Source organism: Triticum dicoccoides, chromosome 6B, assembly GCF_002162155.2.
Source record: "Triticum dicoccoides isolate Atlit2015 ecotype Zavitan chromosome 6B, WEW_v2.0, whole genome shotgun sequence".
NCBI lineage: Eukaryota > Viridiplantae > Streptophyta > Magnoliopsida > Poales > Poaceae > Triticum > Triticum dicoccoides.
This window is the reverse complement of record NC_041391.1, coordinates 712,099,434-712,123,280: the sequence shown is the minus strand read 5'-3', so window position 1 is coordinate 712,123,280 and position 23,847 is coordinate 712,099,434. Positions and strand designations below refer to the sequence as shown.

At 41.9% G+C, this 23,847-nt stretch overlaps 1 pseudogene; it reads left to right on the top strand.

The window, feature by feature from the left end:
* Window positions 1-1,615: 1,615 nt before the first annotated feature.
* On the top strand, window positions 1,616-1,754 carry LOC119327049 (annotated as a pseudogene).
* The last annotated feature ends 22,093 nt before the right edge of the window (window positions 1,755-23,847 follow it).

Genomic DNA, 23,847 nt, shown 5'->3' with positions numbered 1-23,847 from the left:
ATCTGCATATCACCGTGTGCTGATGAAGAATCATCTCCTGCTCGGCCACTGATTTAATCAAAAACTGCGTCATGTTTCAGCCAGGGTGGGGAGGGTGGTCTCTGAACTAGCTGCTCTAGCCCTTTTGCCACCCTGCCAGCCGTTCTTTTGCACAGCACCATCCACTAAGACAGGCTTGTAACGACTCTTCACCGAAGGAGGACCTGCATGCCCATCAAATGAGCACGAATGAAAACTACGTCATTACGATGTTTCCACAATTCCCATGTAGTATGTGCAACATTAGCAACACGATGGCTAGTATCACTAATCCACCAGCTAGAGATATTGAACAAATTAATTTCATTCATAAAGCCAGTAAAATTAACAACAGCACTACACGCCTCCAGAGCTCACTTGTTGTTTGAATGTTCAGTGACCACAAGTTTCTGTTTCAGAAGAGAAAACGCAGGCTAAATCAGGCACATGCTGTGTTTAATTAAGGTTATCTCTGGTACAAGATGTCAACTTCCTGACCTTGAAATCCATCCACAGAATTGATTTCCATCTCAGCAACAATCTCAGGCCATAAAAAAGAATTGAATCTCGAGCACAGCTAAAGGAGTTGACTTCTGTATGGAGCTATGATCCCTATATCTTTCTACAGGAGAAACCTGATGTATATCTGTTCACAAAGCAAGTATAGAAACCTCAGTTACCTGCAAAATAAGACCGCCCCTCAAGTAGGCAGGCAAAATAAGACCATCTCAAGTAGGCGGCGAAACCATGAAAGCAAAGACAATACCCTTGTTCTTTAATGATGACAGTATTTCAAGTGCTGCATCAGCTTCTAATTGATTACTGTTAAGCAACATGATGTTCAGGTCAAGGGGCGCTACTCGCACCGGTTATGTTGAGATAAGTCTCGGCCTAGGTTAGTTAGAGTATATGGTTGTAATCTCTTTGTATTATCTTATCTCTACTTTTCTTGTACCTCAAGATGTAATCTCAACAAACTTGTATGCTTATCAGGGATATGCCCCTGCCTATATTAACACACGAAACCGTCGCCTCGAGAGAGATACGATGTTCTCCGCTTCTTTACATGGTATACAGAGCCTCCTCTATCCACCTCATCTAGCAAAACCATCCACCGCCAGCCATGTCGTCCTCCGGCGCCGCCCAAGCTTCCCTCAGGCAGGTTGCAGAAAAACTCACCCGCACCAATTACGTCCTATGGCGTGCGCAGGTGACACCGCAGCTGAGAGGGGCTGGCCTTTTCGGCTATGCCGATGGCACCATGCCGGAACCTGTCAAGATCCTCACCACGAAGGACAAAGACTGGAAAGAAGAGCAGACTCCGAACCCGCTCCATCCGATCTGGTTCAGAGAAGGGCAGCAGGTACTTGGATACTTGCTTAATACCCTCACCAAAGAGGTTCTCGTGCAGGTCACCTCCATCGCCACGCCGCACGAGCTCTGGGCAGCTCTTGCCCACATGTTCTCGTCGCAATCTCGAGCCCGCGTCAACAACATCCGAGTTGCTCTCTCCACGGCGTAGAAGGGGACGCAATCTGTTGCTGCCTACTTCGCTCAGATGAGGGCGCTCGCCGATGAGCTCGCGGCCGCTGGAAAGCCCATCGATGATGATGAGCTCGTCTCCTACATCACTGCCGGCCTCGACATGGAGTACCAGCCCCTCATCTCCGCCAACGACGCGCGCACCGACACCATCAGCCTCGACGATCTGTATGCGCAGATGAGCAACTTCGATCAGCGCCTCGCCCTCTACAACAACACCTCGGGCGGGGGCTTCAAGTCGTCCGCAAACGTGGTCGCTCGTGGTGGTCGCGGCGACGGCAGTGGCGGCTCCTCTCGCTACCGTGGACCACCGCGCGGCAAGGGCAAGCCGCCAGCAGGAGGAAACAGCAGCGGCGGCAACTCCTCTCGTGGTGGCGGCAGCGGCGGTGGACGGCCCTTCAACAACAACAACAAGGGCCGCCGTGGTGGCAGACCTCGCGCCAAACCCGACGCGCCGCGATGCCAAATCTGCGGCAAACTAGGCCATACTGCACGCGATTGTTGGTATCAAAGACGACGACGAGTCATCACAAGACGAGAAGGTTGCAGGTGCTGCTGACGGCTCCTACGACGTCGACACGAACTGGTATGTGGACAGCGGTGCGACTGACCACATCACCAGCGAACTAGAAAAGGTCACAGTTCGTGAGAAGTACTGCGGGCAAGACCAAGTTCACACTGCCAACGGAGAAGGTATGAGCATTAGCCAGGTTGGTCATTCAATGCTTAAAACTCCCCATAGAAATATCCGTCTAAGAAAAATCTTGCATGTTCCTAGTGCTTCCAAAAATCTTCTTTCAGTTCATCGCATTGCCATTGAAAACCATGTATTCCTTGAGTTTCATCCGTTTTTCTTTTTGATCAAGGATCAGGTCACGAAGAAAATTCTGTACCGAGGTAGATGCGTTCGAGGGCTTTACCCGTTGATTCTCGAGCTTAGAAGATTGAATAAACAAGCCTATGGTGTCACCAAAGTCTCTTCAACACGGTGGCATGATAGATTAGGACATGCATCTTTTTCTTTAGTCGAACATTTGCTTAAAAAGAATAAGCTCCCGTTTGTTGGTGAGTGTGATTGTGAAACGGTTTGTGATTCATGTCAGTGTGCTAATAGTCATCAATTACCTTACCCTGTGTCTACAAGTGTTTCCACTAAACCTCTTGAGCTCATATTTTCTGATGTCTGGGTCCTGCCCCTAGTTTAGTTAGTAGACACACCTATTACATAAGTTTTATCGATGACTATAGCAAGTACACCTTGATCTATCTCATCAAAAAGAAATCTGATGTGTTTCAAGTTTTTCATAACTTTCAAGCAGAAAGTTTGGTTGCAAAATCTTAGCTCTCCAATCTGATTGGGGAGGGGAGTACCGAAACCTCAACTCCTTCCAACAAATTGGCATATCACACCATGTGTCATGCCCTCATGCTCACCAGCAGAACGGATCAGCCGAGTGTTGACACCAGATTTTGGCATGGTCAAAAGCATAATTGAGAAGGCCTCAAATGGAGAAGTGCTCAAAATAATAAAGTTCCATATCGTCAAAAGGAGAAACTTTGATATTTCGGCCGTAGCCATCCGATCTCATCTTTAAGGCCGAAGTTGTGTTTTGAGTATTCAGATTTTGTATTCAGAATACTATTCGGCTGATTACGCCTCCAAGATGGCCTCATATGAGAAAAGTTCCTACACGGTTGTCTTCGTCTCGTCGAGGCGATCGATTTTGATATAAGAAACGTCTAAATCGGAGTTCGTATGCAAAAGTTAGAGCCGAAAATGCGCAGCTGTATCAGGATGGCCACACACTCCGGGAATGATATCCAGGTTTTGGATTTCTCCGAGGACGGCCGGACACTCGGGGGTTCTTTGTTCGGGTTTTGGATTTTTCTGCCACAAACTTCGGAAAACAGCCTAAAACCCCCTCAAGATGGCCTGTTATCAAAAAACGTTCAACATGAAAGTTGTTCGTCTCGTCGAAGCGGTCAAGATTGCTTTTGGGCTCGTTTCCATCCGAGTTTGTTTACCACCACAAAAAAGACCCGCAAAGTGCAGCCAGTTTAAACCGAACAGTTTTGGAAAGTTCGGACAAAACCAGTCCGAATTAGACTAGGGTTTTGGACGTGAATCCAAGCCTTTTCCTTGCACGGGAAGTCCAGCCGCCTCTTATATATCTAAGGGGTGACTGCCGATTGAACAACACACAATCGCAAACGCATCTACAACTTTTTCATCTACGTTTTGTTCCTCCCTCGTTCTTCGTCGTTCTTCGTGTTGGAGAGCTGCGAATACCGAGGCTCTAGGGGCGGCTTGACCGACCTAGGGCAGCCCATAGCCGCCGCACTCCCCGACGGGGTCCCTCCCGGGAGTGTAGGGTTTCGGGTCTTCAAAAGCTCTCGCCAGTCGACTTGCGAATCACGCTTCCGGTGAGACTCCTTCGACATGAGCTGCGGTGCACCACTCCCGGCGTCGAGGGTACACGTGACGTGTTCCTGTGCGAACACACTTTTTGGCGACTCCACTGGGGACGAAGCTTCGAACGGTCTCCGGCCCGTTCTTGCTACGAAGAGATCGTCATCTAGGGTTTGCAGTCTACAAAGGTAATATGAATACCCAATCCCTTTATGTAGATGCAAATAATTCATATGGTGTTACTAGATCGTTCAATGAGTATACTCTATCGGCCAACCCTAGTTTTTTCAATCATGCAACTAACTACGTGCAAGGGCCGATTCGAAGTAATTCATATACTTCAACTTCTTATGATATTAGTAACATGCACCATATGTATCCCAACTCACATGCATCAGCAACCCAGCAAATTCATATGCCGATGAGCAACATGATGAGTTCGATTAATCAATTTGAAACACCCCAAGTTAGAATTTCCAATGCCATACAAGAAAGTGTTTCACCCTTTTATTCATCGACAGCTAATGTGCAATATAGTAATCCAACCATGCCGATGAATGAGAGAATTGGCCATGCTACTAGTGGCTATTCGGCCAGTTACTCTCAACCGTCATATGCTACACCTAATGTTACGAATTCTTCGGCACCATACACAACTGTAGATGCTCATAATTCGGCTTCACACCTTCCTGGTTATAGCCGAATGAATGTAAATTTTACAGGAGCGGTTGTGCCCAACATTGTAGAAGATGAGGTAGTGGTGGCTGCATTGAAGAGTTTAGCCCAAAATAAGAGAATTAGTGCTCTTTGCCTTGAACAACATGAAAAGGAGCTATTTCCTGATTATGCCGCAATAAAAGCTAGAGTTTTGCAAGAAGATGAATCTTTGCCAATTGATAAAATTGGCGAACAAAAGTATGGTCTTACAACAATGCATATGCCTTCACCTAGTACTACATCATATTATACACCCCCTACACAATTGCAAAATTTCGGCAACACCCGTGTGTCATTGCCGAAAGAATCTAAAAGCATTGGGGGGCAATCATATCTGGAGTGGGCTGAAATTGAGAAAAAGCTTAAAGCTAATTTTGCCGCTCGCCGTCAGAAACAAATAGAAAAAGAATTGGCTCAGATAAAAGAAGCATTGCCAATTGGTAGTAGCAATGAAAAGAAGGATGATTCGGAACATGAAAGTGCTTCGGTTGAAAAAGCCGAATCAAGTAGTATATATTCTGAATACATCAAATCCAACGAGGCAAGCATTCTTGAGAAAGGGCATGGCAAGCATAGGAAAACAACGGTGCTTGATTTTTCTGAAGTTAATGGAACCTACTTCCTGCCCTATGAGTTCCATGCCATTGACAAGCCTCAAGGACAAGAACAAGTAGCCGAACAAAGTTCGGCTGACATGGATCTTCAAAGCAATGATGCACGGAATCAAGAAAAAGATGATGACAAGGTGTTGGGGAGACATCCAAAGACGGAGCAAGATGTTCTTCAAGTGGCACCACCATCATGCTCTCCCAACATATTTGAAGAGGTATGCATAGCGAGTAATTTACCTATTTTCAGATTTGGTCAAAACTTTATTGTTGATGCATCTATAAGAAATATTCTCATAAGTAATTTTGAAAGACCAATGAAGAAGGGTAATTTACTTGTTAGCAATAAAATTGTTATGGAACATATCGGTCAACCCATTGCGCCATTTATAAAGACCGATAATGACTTATTGTTACAGCCAAAGCTTTTCCTGTTGCTTTCTCTAAAGTTCATATCTAGTTGGGTAGCTTTGCTTATTTCTTACTTGGCTTACACTTGGTTTCAATTAAGACATGTATGTTCTAACTATTTTCGTTTCAGAAATTTAAAGCCAAGGTTAAAATCTTTTGGGAAAACCGATGCTAGTATAGTTTCTTATTTAAGGACATCGGAAAATGAATGCGAAAGAGAATTCATAGCCGAATGGGAAGATGCCAAATCTGAACCATTCCTTTGCTTAACTCCAAAGCCGTTCTCACAACAAGATCGGCTAGAAAGCAAGAAGTTTACCTTCAATTCAAGCATGTGTGACCAAATATTTGATTTATTACTGAAAAATAATTACATAAGAATTCTTTATCACCATGTCAAGCCATCAATTCAAGGACGAATGTATTGTAGGTTGCATCATTCGTTCAAACATAAATTTGAGGATTGCAATATGTTTCGTCAAATAGTTAAATCAGCCATTGATAAAGGACGATAGAAATTTGTTGAGACACCAAGAGATGACCAGTCTATTCCGATTGGTCTCGATGGCAGAAAGTTTTTGCATCGGCTGCTTCAAGCCGATCCATTGAAAGAGAAGGTAAAAACTGCAGGTGATGGGATTAAGCTTTCAAATAAAGAAGATGTTGAAGAGCATAATGAACATAATCTTGAGGGAGAGAATTCCATCGAAGCTACAATGGAGATGCCAAGGACTGGGGGGCAGCAAGCAAATCCAATGATCAATGAAAGCAAACCGAAAGAAAACAAAGGCCGAAATAAGCGCAAGTGTAAGAAATCAAAAATCACCTTCACTGAACTATTGGATAAATATCGAAATAAGAGTGAAGAGAAGAATGCTTATCGGCCAAATCATGCAAAGAAACCAAGATCACCCCCAAGGCGCAAATATGAGGATTGGTATTGGCAAAGTGAGAATTTTAATGCAACATATTCATATCCTTATTTTGGGCCGCCAATGCCAATGTCGTGGATGCCTCCCTATGCTCATGTAGATCCATATCCATCATGGGACAGGTATGATACAAGGGCACATTCTCCATCTTATTTCAGACCATCTCATCAATATTATGCAGCTCCAAGAAGATCAACACTTGAACAATCACATGTTAAAGACCGTTTCAATCATAAGGAATCGGTCCAGAGCTCAAGGAAGAAGAAAGAGGTGGTCAAGCAAGTTTATCGTGTTAAAAGAGATGGTCGTAAGAGTGCAACTTCAGATTTGATCTCAAATGAAAAAGAGCCAATTAAAGCGTTGACATTGGCTGCTAAAGGCAATGAGACGAAGCAACCAATTATTGAGAGTCAAAGTGCCAAATCTGAAGAAAAGAAGTTGAGAGTGCACAAGGTAAAACAAGAATTGTCATTGCTTCAAACAAAATCAGAGCCAGGGTGCCCACTCGGCTTATCGTATTGGCGAAAGAAGAAATTACAAAAACTTAGTGCACAAGAGCTGAAAAAGAAGAACATGGCATGGGTTCCCAAGAGAAGCAGTCAAAATAAAAATGATGTGCAGCCTTCTATTGCAACAAGTGTTACAGAAGTGAAGAAAGAGAAAAATGAGAGCAACAAATAATTAAGCCAAAGGTGCGCATCACGACATCAAAATCTTTGGTTAGCACATCATCCATATTCTTCAACCATACCATTCATGCCTTTGCCATTGAATTCATCCATAGGTATGATCAATTACCCTCCATGGATTTATTTTGATCCATGGATGCAACATAATTTTCTATATCATGACAGGGTATTACCAAATCACTATACATTTGGTTAGTTACATTTTTGTTGCTAATACAAAGGAGCCGAAATATTTTATTGCTATTTCATTTGTTTATTTCGGCTATACATACTTTGGTGGGTGAATTCTACATGGACCTCAAGGTAATGGCCGATATTTATCTATCGCCCTAAGAATATGTCAAAGCATGGCCGATGTAGTATCCTAACATCGTCCTTAGTTCAATTGGAGACTAAAACAAAGTATATGTTCATTGATATCGTCCTACTCTTTCTAGTACCATGGAGGTTATTTTTGATGGTTAAAATTGTAGCAATGGCCAAGGTGTTGGTATTGTTTATATATCTCCTTATGGTGCTATTTTGTGAAGCCTCGTGCCGCTTAAAATATTTTTGCACAATGATCAAAACCGAATATGCATTGTCATTCAGATTGGAGATTTGACTTGCTATAGGTGCTATACATATTGAGGCTTCCGGTGATTCGTTATTAGTAGTGCAACAAATATCCAAGGGTTATCAATGTTTTGACGAATCAATTATAGTTTATCTTTTGGTATGTCTAGATGCAAGATTTACCTTGGGTTGCTTTAAAATTATTCATATATCTAGACATGAAAATTCGAAAGAGTTGGCACAGCAAGCATCCGGCTACTATGTTAACCATGGTGTATTGCATTTCTATCAATAGCCGATGCTAGGTCTTGTCAACATAGGTAAGGCCGAGTCGAAGCCCAGCGCTTCGGCCACTAATGAAATATTCAATGCAGGAGAAAATCAAGACTGGAGGAAACCTATCATTGATTATTTGTGTGCTCCTAGTAGAAGGGTGGACAGGGCTGTTCGGCGTATGGCTTTCAAGTACACAATGAGAGATGATGGTCTTTATCGCCGAACAGTCAATGATGTTCTTCTAAAGTGTTTGGACAAGGACCAAGCAAGAGTTGCTATGGGAGAAGTACATGAAGGTATTTGTGGCACTCACCAGTCGGCTCCCAAGATGAAATGGTTATTGCGACATGCTGGATTTTATTGGTGGACTATGATTAATGATTGCTTCAGATATTATAAAGTGTGTGAAGCTTGTCAAAAGTTTGGTGATATTCAATTGGCTCCCGCTGCTATGTTACATCCTATTATCAAACCGTGGCCTTTCAAAGGTTGGGGTTTAGATTTCATTGGACAAATCCACCCGTCTTCCTCAAAAGGGCATCGGTTCATATTGGTGGCAACTGATTATTTCACTAAATGGTCTGAAGCAGTACCTCTCAAGAACATGACACATACGGAGGTAATTCAATTCATAACCGAGCACATCATTCATAGATTCGGTATTCCTCAAACATTAACTACAGATCAAGGTTCATCTTTCATGTCACACCAAGTCAGAGAGTTTGCCAAATCTTATAATGTAAAGTTGCTCAATTCCTCTCCATATTATGCCCAAGCTAATGGACAAGCTGAGTCTAGCAATAAAATTTTAATCAAACTCATCAAGAAGAAGATTGAGAATAATGCGAGGAGATGGCATGAGTTGTTGTCTGAAGCTTTGTGGGCTCATAGAATCTCAAGGCATGGTGCTACAAAAGTGACTCCATATGAGCTAGTATATGGTCAAGAAGCTGTTTTACCAGTGGAAGTAAATTTGAATGCCTTGAGAATAGCTAAACAAAATGATTTATCGGCAAAAGACTTTTATAACTTGATGATGGACAATGTTGATGAGGTTGCCGATAAGCGTTTGGCTGCTTTGAATGCCATAGAGAGAGACAAGTTGAGGGTGGCAAGAGCTTACAATAAGAAAGTCAAATTGAAGAATTTTCAAGTTGGCGATCTTGTCTGGAAAGTGATTCTACCGATTGGTTCAAGGGATAGAAGATTCGGGAAGTGGTCTCCAAGTTGGGAAGGTCCTTTTAGGATTACAAGAGTAATTCCTGGAAACTCATATTTGGTGGAATCCGTAGAAGGAACGGTGTTACCTAGAGCTCTCAATGGCAGATACTTAAAGAAATACCACCCATGTGTGTGGCAAGAAGTCTAGGTAGGCAATGGCCGATATATGGTTATCGCCCTTAGAACAAACATGGCCGATACATAATTATCGCCCTAAGAAAAATAAATGGCAGATGGAGTGTTGACATCGTCCTTAGAACAAACACTGTGCATATTATTTTTCGGCACGCAAGCTTTGCCGAAAAACAGGGGGGCATGTGTTGACACCAGATTTTGGCATGGTCAAAAACATAATTGAGAAGGCTTCAAATGGAGAAGTGCTCAAAATAATAAAGTTCCATATCGTCAAAAGGAGAAACTTTGATATTTTGGCCGTAGCCATCCGATCTCATCTTTAAGGCCGAAGTTGTGTTTTGAGTATTCAGATTTTGTATTCAGAATACTATTCGGCTGATTACGCCCCCTATATGGCTTCATATGAGAAAAGTTCCTACACGGATTGTCTTCGTCTCGTCGAGGCGATCGATTTTGATATAAGAAACGTCTAAATCGGAGTTCGTATGCAAAAGTTAGAGCCGAAAATGCGAAGCTGCATCAGGATGGCCAGACACTCCGGGAATGATCATCCGGATTTTGGATTTCTCCGAGGACGCCGGACACTCCGGGGTTGTTTGTCCGGGTTTTGGATTTTTCTGCCACAGACTTCGGAAAACAGCCTAAAACCCCCTCAAGATGGCCTGTTATCAAAAAACGTTCAACAAGAAAGTTGTTCGTCTCGTCGAAGCGGTCAAGATTGCTTTTGGACTCGTTTCCATCCGAGGTTGTTTACCACCACAAAAAAGACCCGCAAAGTGCAGCCAGTTTAAACCGATCAGTTTTGGAAAGTTCGGACAAAACCAGTCCGAATTTGACTAGGGTTTTGGACGTGAATCCAAGCCTTTTCCTTGCACGGGAAGTCCAGCCGCCTCTTATATATCTAAGGGCTGACGGCCGATTGAACAACACACAATCGCAAACGCATCTACAACTTTTTCATCTACGTTTTGTTCCTCCCTCGTTCTTGCTCCCTCGTTCTTCGTCGTTCTTCGTGTTGAAGAGCTGCGAATACCGAGGCTCTAGGGGCGGCTTGACCGACCTAGGGCAGCCCATAGCCGCCGCACTCCCCGACGGGGTCCCTCCCGGGAGTGTAGGGTTTCGGGTCTTCAAAAGCTCTCGCCGGTCGACTTGCGAATCGCTCTTCCGGTGAGACTCCTTCGACGTGAGCTGCGATGCACTAACCCCGGCGTCGAGGGTACACGTGATGTGTTCGTGTGCGAACACCGAGCGAAAACACAGGCATATAGTTGAAGTCGGTCTTGCCTTGCTCGTTGCTGCTTCCATGCCTTTGAAATTCTGGGATGGGGCCTTTCTCACCGCAGTCCACCTCATAAACATGTTGCCTAGTAGGGTCATCAACAATGAATCTCCAGTAGAACGTCTCCTTCACACAAAACCAGACTACACATCTTTACGAGTGTTTGGGTGTGCGTGTTGACCAAATCTTCAGTCATACAACAACCGTAAACTCATGTTCCGATCAAAACAGTGTGTTTTCTTGGGTTACAGTCCACAACATAAGGGTGTGAAGTGCCTTGATGTATCCACTGGACGTGTCTATATCTCCCGTGATGTTGTGTTCTATGAAACTATTTTTCCTTTTGCACAGCTACACTCAAACGTCGGAGCCCTTCTTCAAAAGGAGATTCTTCTTCTACCTTCGCACCTCACCAGTCGTGATAATGGGGATGCTTTAAACACTGATGAGCAATTGTTGACTAATCCTCTTACTAATGATGGCCTTGAGTTTTGTGATGCAACAGAAAAAAATTGTGCAGAAAACGGTGAAGAAATCAACCAAATTCATCATTTTATGCCTCCTGGACAAAACAGCAGCAGCATCGGGGCAGATTCTCCTCGGGATCCAGGCGCATCCGCCTCGGGATCCAACCTGCACTAGTCTGCCGTCCTGTCTCCCACGGGATCAGCGGCTCGGTGGACCGTCAGTAGACCGCCCCGCACCAACCCGCCAGTGCCACGCGGCACCATCCTCAGCCACCCGCGCCTGGCCCCACGCCTGGCCCCGCGCCCGGTCGGTTTGGCGCCGACACATGCTGCTATGCGTGGCGCACGCCACGACGGGATGCGGGCGCAGACTCCCATGAGGATCCAGTCGTAGATCATGTCCCACCGGGGCCATCATCGGCCAATCATGAGCCTGCCACCAATGCGGGATCAGGATCTTCTTCGGCGCTTTCTCCTTCTGCGTCACGCGCGCCGGTCACAGAAGATCTGGCTTGCGCGTCCTCACCCAGCAGGCCTTCGGCTGCTCCTGGCGGCAGATCTTCTGTGCATGCATCTTCGCCACCTCGCACTCGGCTTCAAAGGGGAGTAACTCAACCCAAAAACTACAAATCTTTAGCAAAGTTTGGATTTGCTTGTGTTTCACATGAACCAGATATACCACATACTGTTGCAGAAGCCCTAGGCGATCCAAAGTGGCAGAAGGCTATGGAAGATGAGTACATGGCGCTTCACAAAAATAAAACCTGGCATCTAGTTCCAGCACGTCAAGGTAAAGGTAAAAATGTCATAGATTGTAAATGGGTCTTTAGAATTAAAAAGAAATTCGATGGCACCATAGACCGTTATAAGGCTAGACTAGTTGCAAAAGGTTTCAAGCAAATGTATGGCTTAGACTATGAGGATACTTTTAGTCCTGTTGTAAAGGCTGCTACTATTCGTCTCGTTTTGTCTATAGCCATATCTAGAGGATGGAGCCTACGCCAGTTAGATGTACAGAACGCGTTTCTTCATGGTGTTCTGGAAGAGGAAGTGTTCATGAAACAACCTCCTGGGTTTGAAAACAGACAAAAACCCCTCCACATATGCAAGCTTGACAAGGCTTTATATGGACTAAAGCAAGCTCCTAGAGCATGGTATTCTCGGTTGAGTTCAAAGCTTTAGGAACTTGGGTTTGCTCCCTCTAAGTCTGACACCTCATTGTTTATTTTCAACAAGTCAAATATCTCTATATTTGTACTCATATATGTTGATGATATTATTGTCACAAGCTCATCTGATGAAGCTATTTCAGCACTGCTAAAGGATTTGAACTCTGAGTTTGCTCTTAAGGATCTAGGAGACTTGCACTACTTCCTTGGCATTGAGGTAAAGAGGAATGGAGATGAGCTTCACCTATCCCAAGAGAAGTATGCAACTGATCTTGTAGCAAGAGCAGGGTTGCAAGGTTGCAAGGCAGCCCCAACACCTCTATCCAGCTCTGAAAAATTATCCTTAACAGAAGGAAAACTCTTGAATCAAGAGGACAGCACCAGGTATAGAAGTATGGTTGGTGCACTGCAATATTTAACTCTGACTAGGCCTGATATTTCCTTTGATGTGAACAAAGTATGTCAGTTCCTTCATGCACCCACTATAGTACATTTGACAGCTGCAAAACGCATACTTGGATATGTCAAGAACACTTTCAGTGTTGGACTCACCTTCACCAAGTCACCATCAACACTTGTTAGTGCCTTTACTGATTCTGATTGGGCAGGTTGCCTTGATGACAGGCGCTCAATAGGTGGTTTTGCAGTATTCTTTGGTCCAAATTTAATCTCATGGTGTGCTAAGAAACAAGCTACTGTGTCTAGATCCAGCACAGAAGCAGAGTACAAAGCACTAGCAAATGCTACTGCAGAAATTATCTGGGTTCAGTCATTGCTGAAAGAGCTTGGCATATATTGTAAACAAGCTCCATGTTTATGGTGTGACAATCTGGGTGCCACATATCTTTCTGCTAATCCAATTTTTCATGCAAGAATAAAGCATATCGAAATAGATTTTCATTTTGTCAGTGAAAGAGTTGTAGAAAAGAAGCTGGACATTCGGTTCATTCGATCTCAAGATCAAGTTGCAGATGGCTTCACTAAAGCTTTGCCTACTAGAAGTTGCAGATGGACATTCAGTGAAAGAAGTTTTGAAGAATTTATAGCATTATTATTCATGAGCTTAGAGAGGATAGAGGGGTTGTCCAAGGCACTAGAGCTCGGGAGAAAACCCTTAGTTCTTTTTGACTCGGCCATGGCAAAGGGAAGGCCATAAAATTGCATAAGGTTGCTCATCATTGGAAGCATACCATTTTTAAGACATAAAGTAAAAACAAAGTTGGTGGCACACAGAAAACTAAAATCACCTATCATTACAACTTGGTTTACCATGAAGGAACATTCAGGAAACTAATAAATGGTCTACTTGAGTGCTAGTGAGGCAAAATGCTAAAGCTATGGATTCTCAAGCAGAGAGGTGCTACGTCTTGAGCTAGCGTTGGTTTTCCCCGAAGAGGAGAGGGTGATGCAGCAAGTGTAGCATAAGTATTTCCCTCAGTTTTGAGAACCAAGGTATCAATCCAGTAGGAGGCTCCTCAAAAGTCCCACGCACCTACACAAACAAACTGAGAACTCGCAACCAACGCAATAAAGGGGTTGTCAATCCCTTCACGGCCACTTACGAAAGTGAGATCTAAAAGAGAGATAATAATATATTTTTGATATTTTAATATAGATGCAAAAAGTAAAGATGCAAATAAAGATAGATTGAAAGCAAATACGATAAGAGATAGACCCGGGGGCCATAGGTTTCACTAGAGGCTTCTCTCAAGATAGCATAAGTATTATGGTGGGTGAACAAATTACTGTCGAGCAATTGATAGAAAGGCGCATAGTTATGAGATTATCTAGGCATGATCATGTATATAGGCATCACGTCCATAACAAGTAGACCGACTCCTGCCTGCATCTACTACTATTACTCCACACATCGACTGACTCCTGCCTGCATCTAGAGTATTAAGTTCATAAGAACAGAGTAACACCTTAAGCAAGATGACATGATGTAGAGGGATAAACACATGCAATATGATATAAACCCCATCTTGTTATCCTCGATGGCAACAATACAATACGTGTCTTGCGACCCTTTCTGTCACTGGGTAAGAACACCGCAAGATTGAACCCAAAGCTAAGCACTTCTCCCATGGCAAGAAAGATCAATCTAGTAGGCCAAACCAAACTGATAATTCGAAGAGACTTGCAAAGATAACTCAATCATACATAAAAGAATTCAGAGAAGATTCAAACATTATTCATAGATAAACTTGATCATAAACCCACAATTCATCGGATCTCGACAAACACACCGCAAAAAGAGATTACATCGAATAGATCTCCACAAGAGAGGGGGAGAACATTGTATTGAGATCCAAAAAGAGGGAAGAAGCCATCTAGCTAATAACTATGGACCCATAGGTCTGTGGTAAACTACTCACAACTCATCGGAGGGGCTATGGTGTTGATGTAGAAGCCCTCCATGGTCGATTCCCCCTCTGGCAGAGTGCCGGCGAAGGCTCCAAGATGGGATCTCGCGGATACAGAAGGTTACGGCGGTGGAAATTGTGTTTCGTGGTGCTCCTGGATGTTTTCGGGGTCCGTAGGTATATATAGGAGGAAGAAGTACGTTGGTGGACGCCCGAGGGGCCCACGAGATAGGGGGCCCTCCTATCTCGTGGAGGCTTCGGTTGTTTCTTGACTTGCACTCCAAGCTCTTCGGATCTTGTTCGTTCCAAAAATCACGTTCCCGAAGGTTTCATTCCGTTTGGACTCCGTTTGATATTCCTTTTCTTCGAAATACTGAAATAGGCAAAAAAAACAGCAATATGGGTTGGGCCTCCGGTTAGTAGGTTAGTCCCAAAAATGATATAAATGTGTAAAATAAAGCCCATAAACATCCAAAACAGGTAATATAATAGCATGGAACAATCAAAAATTATAGATACGTTGGATACGTATCAAGCATCCCCAAGCTTAATTCCTGCTCGTCCTTGAGTAGGTAAATGATAAAAAGAGAATTTTTGATGTGGAATGCTACCTAGCATAATTCATAATGTAATTTTCTTCATTGTGGCATGAATGTTCAGATCCAAATGAATACAAAATAAAAGTTCATATTGACATAAGAAATAGTAATACTTCAAGCATACTAATCAAAGTAATCATGTCTTCTCAAAATAACATGGCTAAAGAAAGTTATCCCTACAAAATCATATAGTCTGGCTGTTGCTCTATCTTCATCATACAAAGTATTTAATCATGCACAACCCCGATGACAAGCCAAGCAATTGTTTCATACTTTAATAATCTCAAACTCTTTCAACTTTCACGCAATACAAGAGCGTGAGCCATGGACATAGCACTATATGTGGAATAGAATGGTGGTTGTGGAGAAGACAAAAAGGAGAAGATAGTCTCACATCAACTAGGCGTATCAACGGACTATGGAGATGCCCATTAATAGATATCAACGTGAGTGAGTAGGGATTGCCATGCAACGGATGCACTAGAGCTATAAATATATGAAAGCTCAACAAAAGAAACTAAGTGGGTGTGCATCCAACTCGCTTGCTCACGAAGACCTAGGGCACTTATGAGGAAGCCCATCATTGGAATATACAAGCCAAGTTCTATAATGAAAAATTCCGACTAGTATATGAAAGTGACAACATATGAGACTCTCTATCATGAAGATCATGGTGCTATTTTGAAGCACAAGTGTGGAAAAAGATATAGTAGCATTGTCCCTTCTCTCTTTTTCTCTAATTTTATTTTTTTCTTTCTTTTTTTCTTTTTCTCTTTTTTTCTTTGGCCTTCTTCTTTTTTTTTGGCCTTTCTTTTTTTTTCTCTTTTTTTTCTTTTTGTAAAGTCCTAAGTCGCATCCCGACTTGTGGGGGAATCATAGCCTTCATCATCCTTTCCTCACGAGGACAATGCTCTAATAATGAAGATCATCACACTTCTACGGATTTACAACTCAAAGCTAGAACAATATATGAGTCTATATGAATGCCTTCGGCGGTGTACCGGGATATGCAATGAATCAAGAGCGACATGTATGAAAATTATGAAGGTGGCCTTGCCACAAATACGATGTCAACTACATGATCATGCAAAGAGCAATATGACAAAAGTAATGTGTGTCATATGAACGGAACGGTGGAAAGTTGCATGGCAATATATCTCGGAATGGCTATGGAAATGCCATAATAGGTAGGTATGGTGGTTGTTTTGAGGAAGGAATATGGTGGGTGTATGGTACCAGCGAAAATTGCGCGGCACAAGAGAGGCTAGGAATGGTGAAAGGGTGAAAGGGTGCGTATAATCCATGGACTCAACATTAAACAAGAGAACTCATGTACTTATTGCAAAAATTTAGAAGTCATCAAAAACCAAAGCACTATGCGCATGCTCCTAGGGGGATAGATTGGTAGGAAAAAACCATCGCTCGTCCCCGACCGCCACTCATAAGGAAGACAATCAATATATAAAATTGTGCTCCAACTTCATCACAAAGCGGTTCACCATACGTGCATGCTACGGGAATCACAAACTTCAACACAAGCGTTCTTTAAATTCATAATCACCCAACTAGCATAACTTTAATATCACTACCTCCATATCTCAAAACAATTATCAAGTATCAAGTTGATCATAGCATCCAATTCACCTTTTATGATAGTTTTTATTATACCCAACTTGGATGCTCATCATTCTAGGACCAACTTTATGATAATAGCAAATACCATGCTGTTCTAAAAGACTCTCAAAATAATATAAGTGAAGCATGAGAGACTAGCAATTTCTTCAAAATTAAGACACCACCGTGCTCTAAAAGATATAAGTGAAGCACTAGAGCAAAAATTATCAAGCTCAAAAGATATAAGTGAAGCACACAGAGTATGCTAGCAAATTATAATCAAATAGGCTTCTCCCAAAAGGTGTGTACAGCAAGGATGATTGTGGTAAACTAAAAAGCAAAGACTAATATAATACACGACGCTCCAAGCAAAACACATATCATGTGGCAAATAAAAATATAGCTCCAAGTAAAGTTACCAATGAACGAAGACGAAAGAGGGGATGCCTTCTCGGGGCATCCCCAAGCTTAGGATTTTGGCTATTCTTGAATATCTTGGGGTGCCATGGGCATCCCCAAGCTTAGGCTCTTGCCACCCTTTATTCCATAGTCCATAAAAGCTTTACCTAAAACTTGAAAACTTCACAACACAAAACTCAACAGGAAATCTTATAAGCTCCGTTAGTGAAAGAAAACAAAACCACCACATAATGTACTGCAATGAACTCATTCTTTATTTATTTTGGTGTTAAACCTACTGTATTCCAACTTCCTTATGGTTTATAAACTAATTTACTAGCCATAGATGCATTGAAATAAGCAAACAACACACGAAAAACAGAATCTGTCAAAAACAGAACAGTCTGTAGCAATCTGTAACTAACGCAAACTTCTGGAACTCTAAAAATCCTACCAAAATAGGACGTACTAGAAACTTTGTCTATTGATCATCAGCAAAAATAATCAATGCAAAAAACACGTTTCTGTGATTTATTGAATTTTTTCTCGTGAGCGCAAAGTTTCTGTTTTTCAGCAGAATCAAATCAACTATCATCATAGTGTATCCTATAGGTTTTACTTGGCGCAAACACTAACTAAAAGATAAAAACACATCTAAACAGAGAGTATCTGCAAGATTTATTCCTAAATAGGAGCAAAAACAAAAAACATAAAGAAAATTGGGTTGCCTCCCAACTAGCGCTATCGTTTAACGCCCCTAGCTAGGCATAACAGCAAAGATAGATCTAACGAGTGCCATCTTTGGCACTTGATGAGGGGGATCTTCTTTCTATGACATTCATTCTTCTATTTAAAGTAAGCACATGGCCATTAATGCAAGAAGTAAGATTAAGCACGTTACGGAAATTTGCCTCCAAACTAGATTTCATCTCTTTAATAATTTCATTTTGATAAAAGCACAAGAGAGTAGTTGATTCAACCTTATCATTCATAGGGTGCCCAAATATGGTTTTCATTTTTTCATAGGTATATATAGCATCCCTTTCAAGAAAACTTCCTTCAAAAATAGAATCTAAAACTTGTTTAAAAGAAGCGGGCAAGCCAACATAAAAACTTTTTAAGTAATCTTCAATTTGATATTGTAGCACATAGCTAGCCCGAATCCTTAATAACATATCCCAAGCATCTTTTAAAGACTCATCATGTAAATAACAAAAAATTCCAGAGTCATCCTCATCAAAATTATTCAATTTCTCATTGGAGACCCCGGTGGGTCTTTTTATAGCGTTATTATTCATGAGCTTAGAGAGGATAGAGGGGTTGTCCAAGGCACTAGAGCTCGGGAGAAAACCCTTAGTTCTTTTTGACTCGGCCATGGCAAAGGGAAGGCCATGAAATTGCATATGGTTGCTCATCATTGGAAGCATACCATTTTTAAGACATAAAGTAAAAACAAAGTTGGTGGCACACAGAAAACTAAAATCACCTATCATTACAACTTGGTTTACCATGTAGAAACATTCAGGAAACTAATAAATGGTCTACTTGAGTGCTAGTGAGGCAAAATGCTAAAGCTATGGATTCTCAAGCAGAGAGGTGCTACGTCTTGAGCTAGCGTTGGTTTTCCCCGAAGAGGAGAGGGTGATGCAGCAAGTGTAGCGTAAGTATTTCCCTCGGTTTTGAGAACCAAGGTATCAATCCAGTAGGAGGCTCCTCAAATGTCCCACGCACCTACACAAACAAACTGAGAACTCGCAACCAACGCAATAAAGGGGTTGTCAATCCCTTCACGGCCACTTACGAAAGTGAGATCTGAAAGAGAGATAATAATATATTTTTGGTATTTTAATATAGATGCAAAAAGTAAAGATGCAAATAGAGATAGATTGAAAGCAAATATGATAAGAGATAGACCCGGGGGCCATAGGTTTCACTAGAGGCTTCTCTCAAGATAGCATAAGTATTATGGTGGGTGAACAAATTACTGTCGAGCAATTGATAGAAAAGCGCATAGTTATGAGATTACCTAGGCATGATCATGTATATAGGCATCACGTCCATAACAAGTAGACCGACTCCTGCCTGCATCTACTACTATTACTCCACACGTCGACCGACTCCTGCCTGCATCTAGAGTATTAAGTTCATAAGAACAGAGTAACGCCTTAAGCAAGATGACATGATGTAGAGGGATAAACACATGCAATATGATATAAACCCCATCTTGTTATCCTCGATGGCAACAATACAATACGTGTCTTGCAACCCTTTCTGTCACTGGGTAAGAACACCGCAAGATTGAACCCAAAGCTAAGCACTTCTCCCATGGCAAGAAAGATCAATCTAGTAGGCCAAACCAAACTGATAATTCGAAGAGACTTGCAAAGATAACTCAATCATACATAAAAGAATTCAGAGAAGATTCAAATATTATTCATAGATAAACTTGATCATAAACCCACAATTCATCGGATCTTGACAAACACACCACAAAAATAGATTACATCGAATAGGTCTCCACAAGAGAGGGGGAGAACATTGTATTGAGATCCAAAAAGAGAGAAGAAGCCATCTAGCTAATAACTATGGACCCGTAGGTCTGTCGTAAACTACTCACAACTCATCGGAGGGGCTATGGTGTTGATGTAGAAGCCCTCCATGGTCGATTCCCCCTCCAGCAGAGTGCCGGTGAAGGCTCCAAGATGGGATCTCGCAGATACAGAAGGTTACGGCGGTGGAAATTGTGTTTCGTGGTGCTCCTGGATGTTTTCGGGGTCCGTAGGTATATATAGGAGGAAGAAGTACGTCGGTGGATGCCCGAGGGGCCCACGAGACAGGGGGGCGCGCCCTACAGGGCGGGGGGGGGGGGGCGCCCTCCTATATCGTGGAAGCTCCGGTTGTTTCTTGACTTGCACTCCAAGCACTCCGAATCTTGTTCGTTCCAAAAATCACGTTCCGAAGGTTTCATTTCGTTTGGACTCCGTTTGATATTCATTTTCTTCGAAATACTGAAATATGCAAAAAAAACAGCAATATGGGCTGGGCCTCCGGTTAGTAGGTTAGTCCCAAAAATGATATAAATATGTAAAATAAAGCCCATAAACATCCAAAACAGGTAATATAATAGCATGGAACAATCAAAAATTATAGATAGGTTGGATACGTATCAAGAGGCACTCCTCGAAACCAAAACATTTTAGTGATCCAAACATGATACGTAAGATCTTTAAAATGATTTTTAACAGTCTTTAACTCCACTGTCACCGAAATTTTTACAGAGAAAGCATATGCAGGAATTATGGCTGGCCTATTTAGTGAGCATAATAACTAGATAACCACTCTTTGTAGGGGTTCAAATAGGCTGTCAAACAAGACATCACGGTAGAAGGTAGCTTCTTTGCATCACCAACCTTAAAAAGAGACGTTACTAAGTAGGACGAGCTAGCACTGTAATCTTTGCTTCATATGTAAGACAGAGCATGCTACCATACCATTCTGCACTTAGTTCCTTTCGACTTGAGTAGCTGAAGTGGAATCAAAATTGCAGGATCAAGAGCCAGGAGTAAACCAAAACAAGCCTACTGTTCAGCATAATAAATATAAAATATAAAGCTAGCTTTATTTGAAAGAGAATAGTTAGTATTGAGAGTCTGAGACCCCACCTGAGCACCTTCATCGATAACAACATCAAACAAAGCTTGCTTAGAGAAATTCCCATATTTCTTAGCTGAAGCAATTTCCGAGCAAACTCAATAAATATCACCTCCACACCCACCTTGTACAAGTAGTGTTATGATTTATGAGCATGCATAAACGGAAAGAAGTAACTTACAGAATATTGCCGATGAGTTGAAAGGCTCACTTCATATGATTCATCAATTGTTTGAATGAACTTCTGGAACTGCTTAGCCAGTGATTGGTCTTCTAATAGAATAGGATACATAAAAACATGTAAATAGGTTAAAAGAACCGTTTATCATGGCCGCCATGAAACTTAAGACCCTGACTGTTTACACAATGAGGTGTGATTTGTCAGATACTGATTTTGATCACTTTGCATATTAAAAATCAGCTAATTTGGCGAGCACAGAACTTCCCAAAAAGGAAAAGATGAGCTGCATATTGGTGCATAAAAACAACCCTCTGTACGGCATGCACTCAACATTCGATGTCGGGCTCTTTTGATGTGCATCTTACATATCTTAAAAGAAATTAGGAAGAAAGACATTGCTAAATAAATATTAGTGTGGCTAGATATTCTTCAATAGTAGTGTGACTGTTCTCTGGTTGCTAAGTCATACTTCATGCTGATATTTGTCAGAAAAAAGAGCCCAGCAATAGAAGTTTATGTTTCACAGGGCAATCAGTATTGTTAATGTTGTAGAAGAGGATAAGTAAATAAAAGTGTAGCGTAAATGGAACATACTTTGAACATTATGAAAATAACTTCTGCACCATGATAGGAAGGGTCATATTTCTTAGGATGCATCATTGCATTAGTCTGTTCAAGGTGCTTCATAACTCTGTCTACATCAAGATGCCACAATACCTTCGGATTGAGTCTTTAAGGATTTGAGAACACTTGATGTATGTCTTGCGTGGGATACCCGTGGTGACAATGGGGTATTCTATTGATTCACTTGATGTATGTTTTGGTGATCAACTTGCGGGTTCTGTGACCTTGGGAATCTATACATAGGGGTTGGCACACGTTTTCGTCTTGACTCTTCGGTAGAAACTTTGGGACACTCTTTGAAGTTATTTGTGTTGGTTAAAATATGAATCTGAGATTGTGTGATGCATATCGTATAATCATACCCGCGGATACTTGAGGTGACATTGGAGTATCTAGGTGACATTAGGGTTTTGGTTGATTTGTGTCCTAAGGTGTTATTTTACTATGAACTCTAGGGTTGTTTGTGACACTTATAGGAATAGCCCAATGGATTGATCGGGAAGAATAACTTTGAGGTGGTTTCATACCCTACAATAATCTCTTCATTTGTTCTCCGCTATTAGTGAGTTTGGAGTGGATCTTTGTTGCATGTGAAGGGCTTGCTATATGATCTAATTATGTTATTATTGTTGAGAGAACTTGCACTAGTGAAAGCATGAACCCTAGGCCTTTTTTCGAAGCATTGCAATACCGTCTGTGCTCACTTTGTTACTTGCTACCTTGTTGTTTTTATAATTTCAGATTATAAAAACCTATATCTACTATCCATCTTGCACTTATACAATTTACCATTATAAAAACCTATATCTACTATCCATCTTGCACTTATAAAAACCTATATCACCATCTCTTCGCCGAACTGGTGCGCCTATACAATTTACCATTGTATTGGGTGTGTTGGGGACACAAGAGACTCTTTGTTATTTGGTTGCAGGGTTGTTTGAGAGAGACCATCTTCATCCTACGCCTCCCACGGATTTATAAATCTTAGGTCATCCACTTGAGGGAAATTTGCTACTGTCCTACAAACCTCTGCACTTGGAGGCCAAACAACGTCTACAAGAAGAAGGTTGCATGGTTGACATCAATCTACCATGTTGACATCACCAAGGTTCCTGACTTCAACACCATGTACGAGCTGTACGACCCATCAATAGTGATGTTCTTCTTCCGCAAAAAGCACATCATGATTGATCTTGGGACAAGAAACAACAACAAGATCAACTGGGCAATTAAAGACAAGGAAGAGTTTGTTGACATCGTGGAGACTGTCTATAGAGGAGCTCGTAAGGCCGTAGTCTGGTGATTTCTCCCATGGATTACTCCACCAAATACAGGTACTGAGGTATCTGTGCCTGTCTCTTCATGTGGTTTCAAGGATCCCAAATATTCCAAAGGATGAGCAAAGTCATGAAACGCTTCCAATCGATGATTTCCTAGCAGTTTGGAGTATTCCAGTAGCACACCAAACAACTTTTGCTACAGGATACTAAAGTAATATATGAGAGCAAGTTTCTGTGGCTTAGAGACACATGGGGCAGATGTCTGAATCAAGTATGGTCTTGTGTAAATTTTGACGTGTGTTTAGCCTTCTGTTATGCAGTAGCCATCGAAAAAAAACATTGTTGGGCACCCTTGATGACTAAAACAGAGAGAGTGGGATCATCAATTCCTTGGTATCTCTATCCTCAACGAAACTACGGACCATCCAACCTTTGGTCAGGTTCACTATTCTTCAATCTTAGTGTTGCATATTCCTATTTGAATGATACTTGGTGCATAAAATTAGTGATTCAGAAAAATCAATTTTTTTCTTTGTTATGAACAAATCTACAACTCTATATCCTATTTCTTGCCACTGTTAGTCTTGGTAGGTGAAGTCAGATTGTGTACTGACATTGTTGTAATCTCGGTATCCTATTTCTTGCCACTGTTTGTGTTATTTTGCTTACACATAATGGCCATGTTTATCTTAAATTTCCTT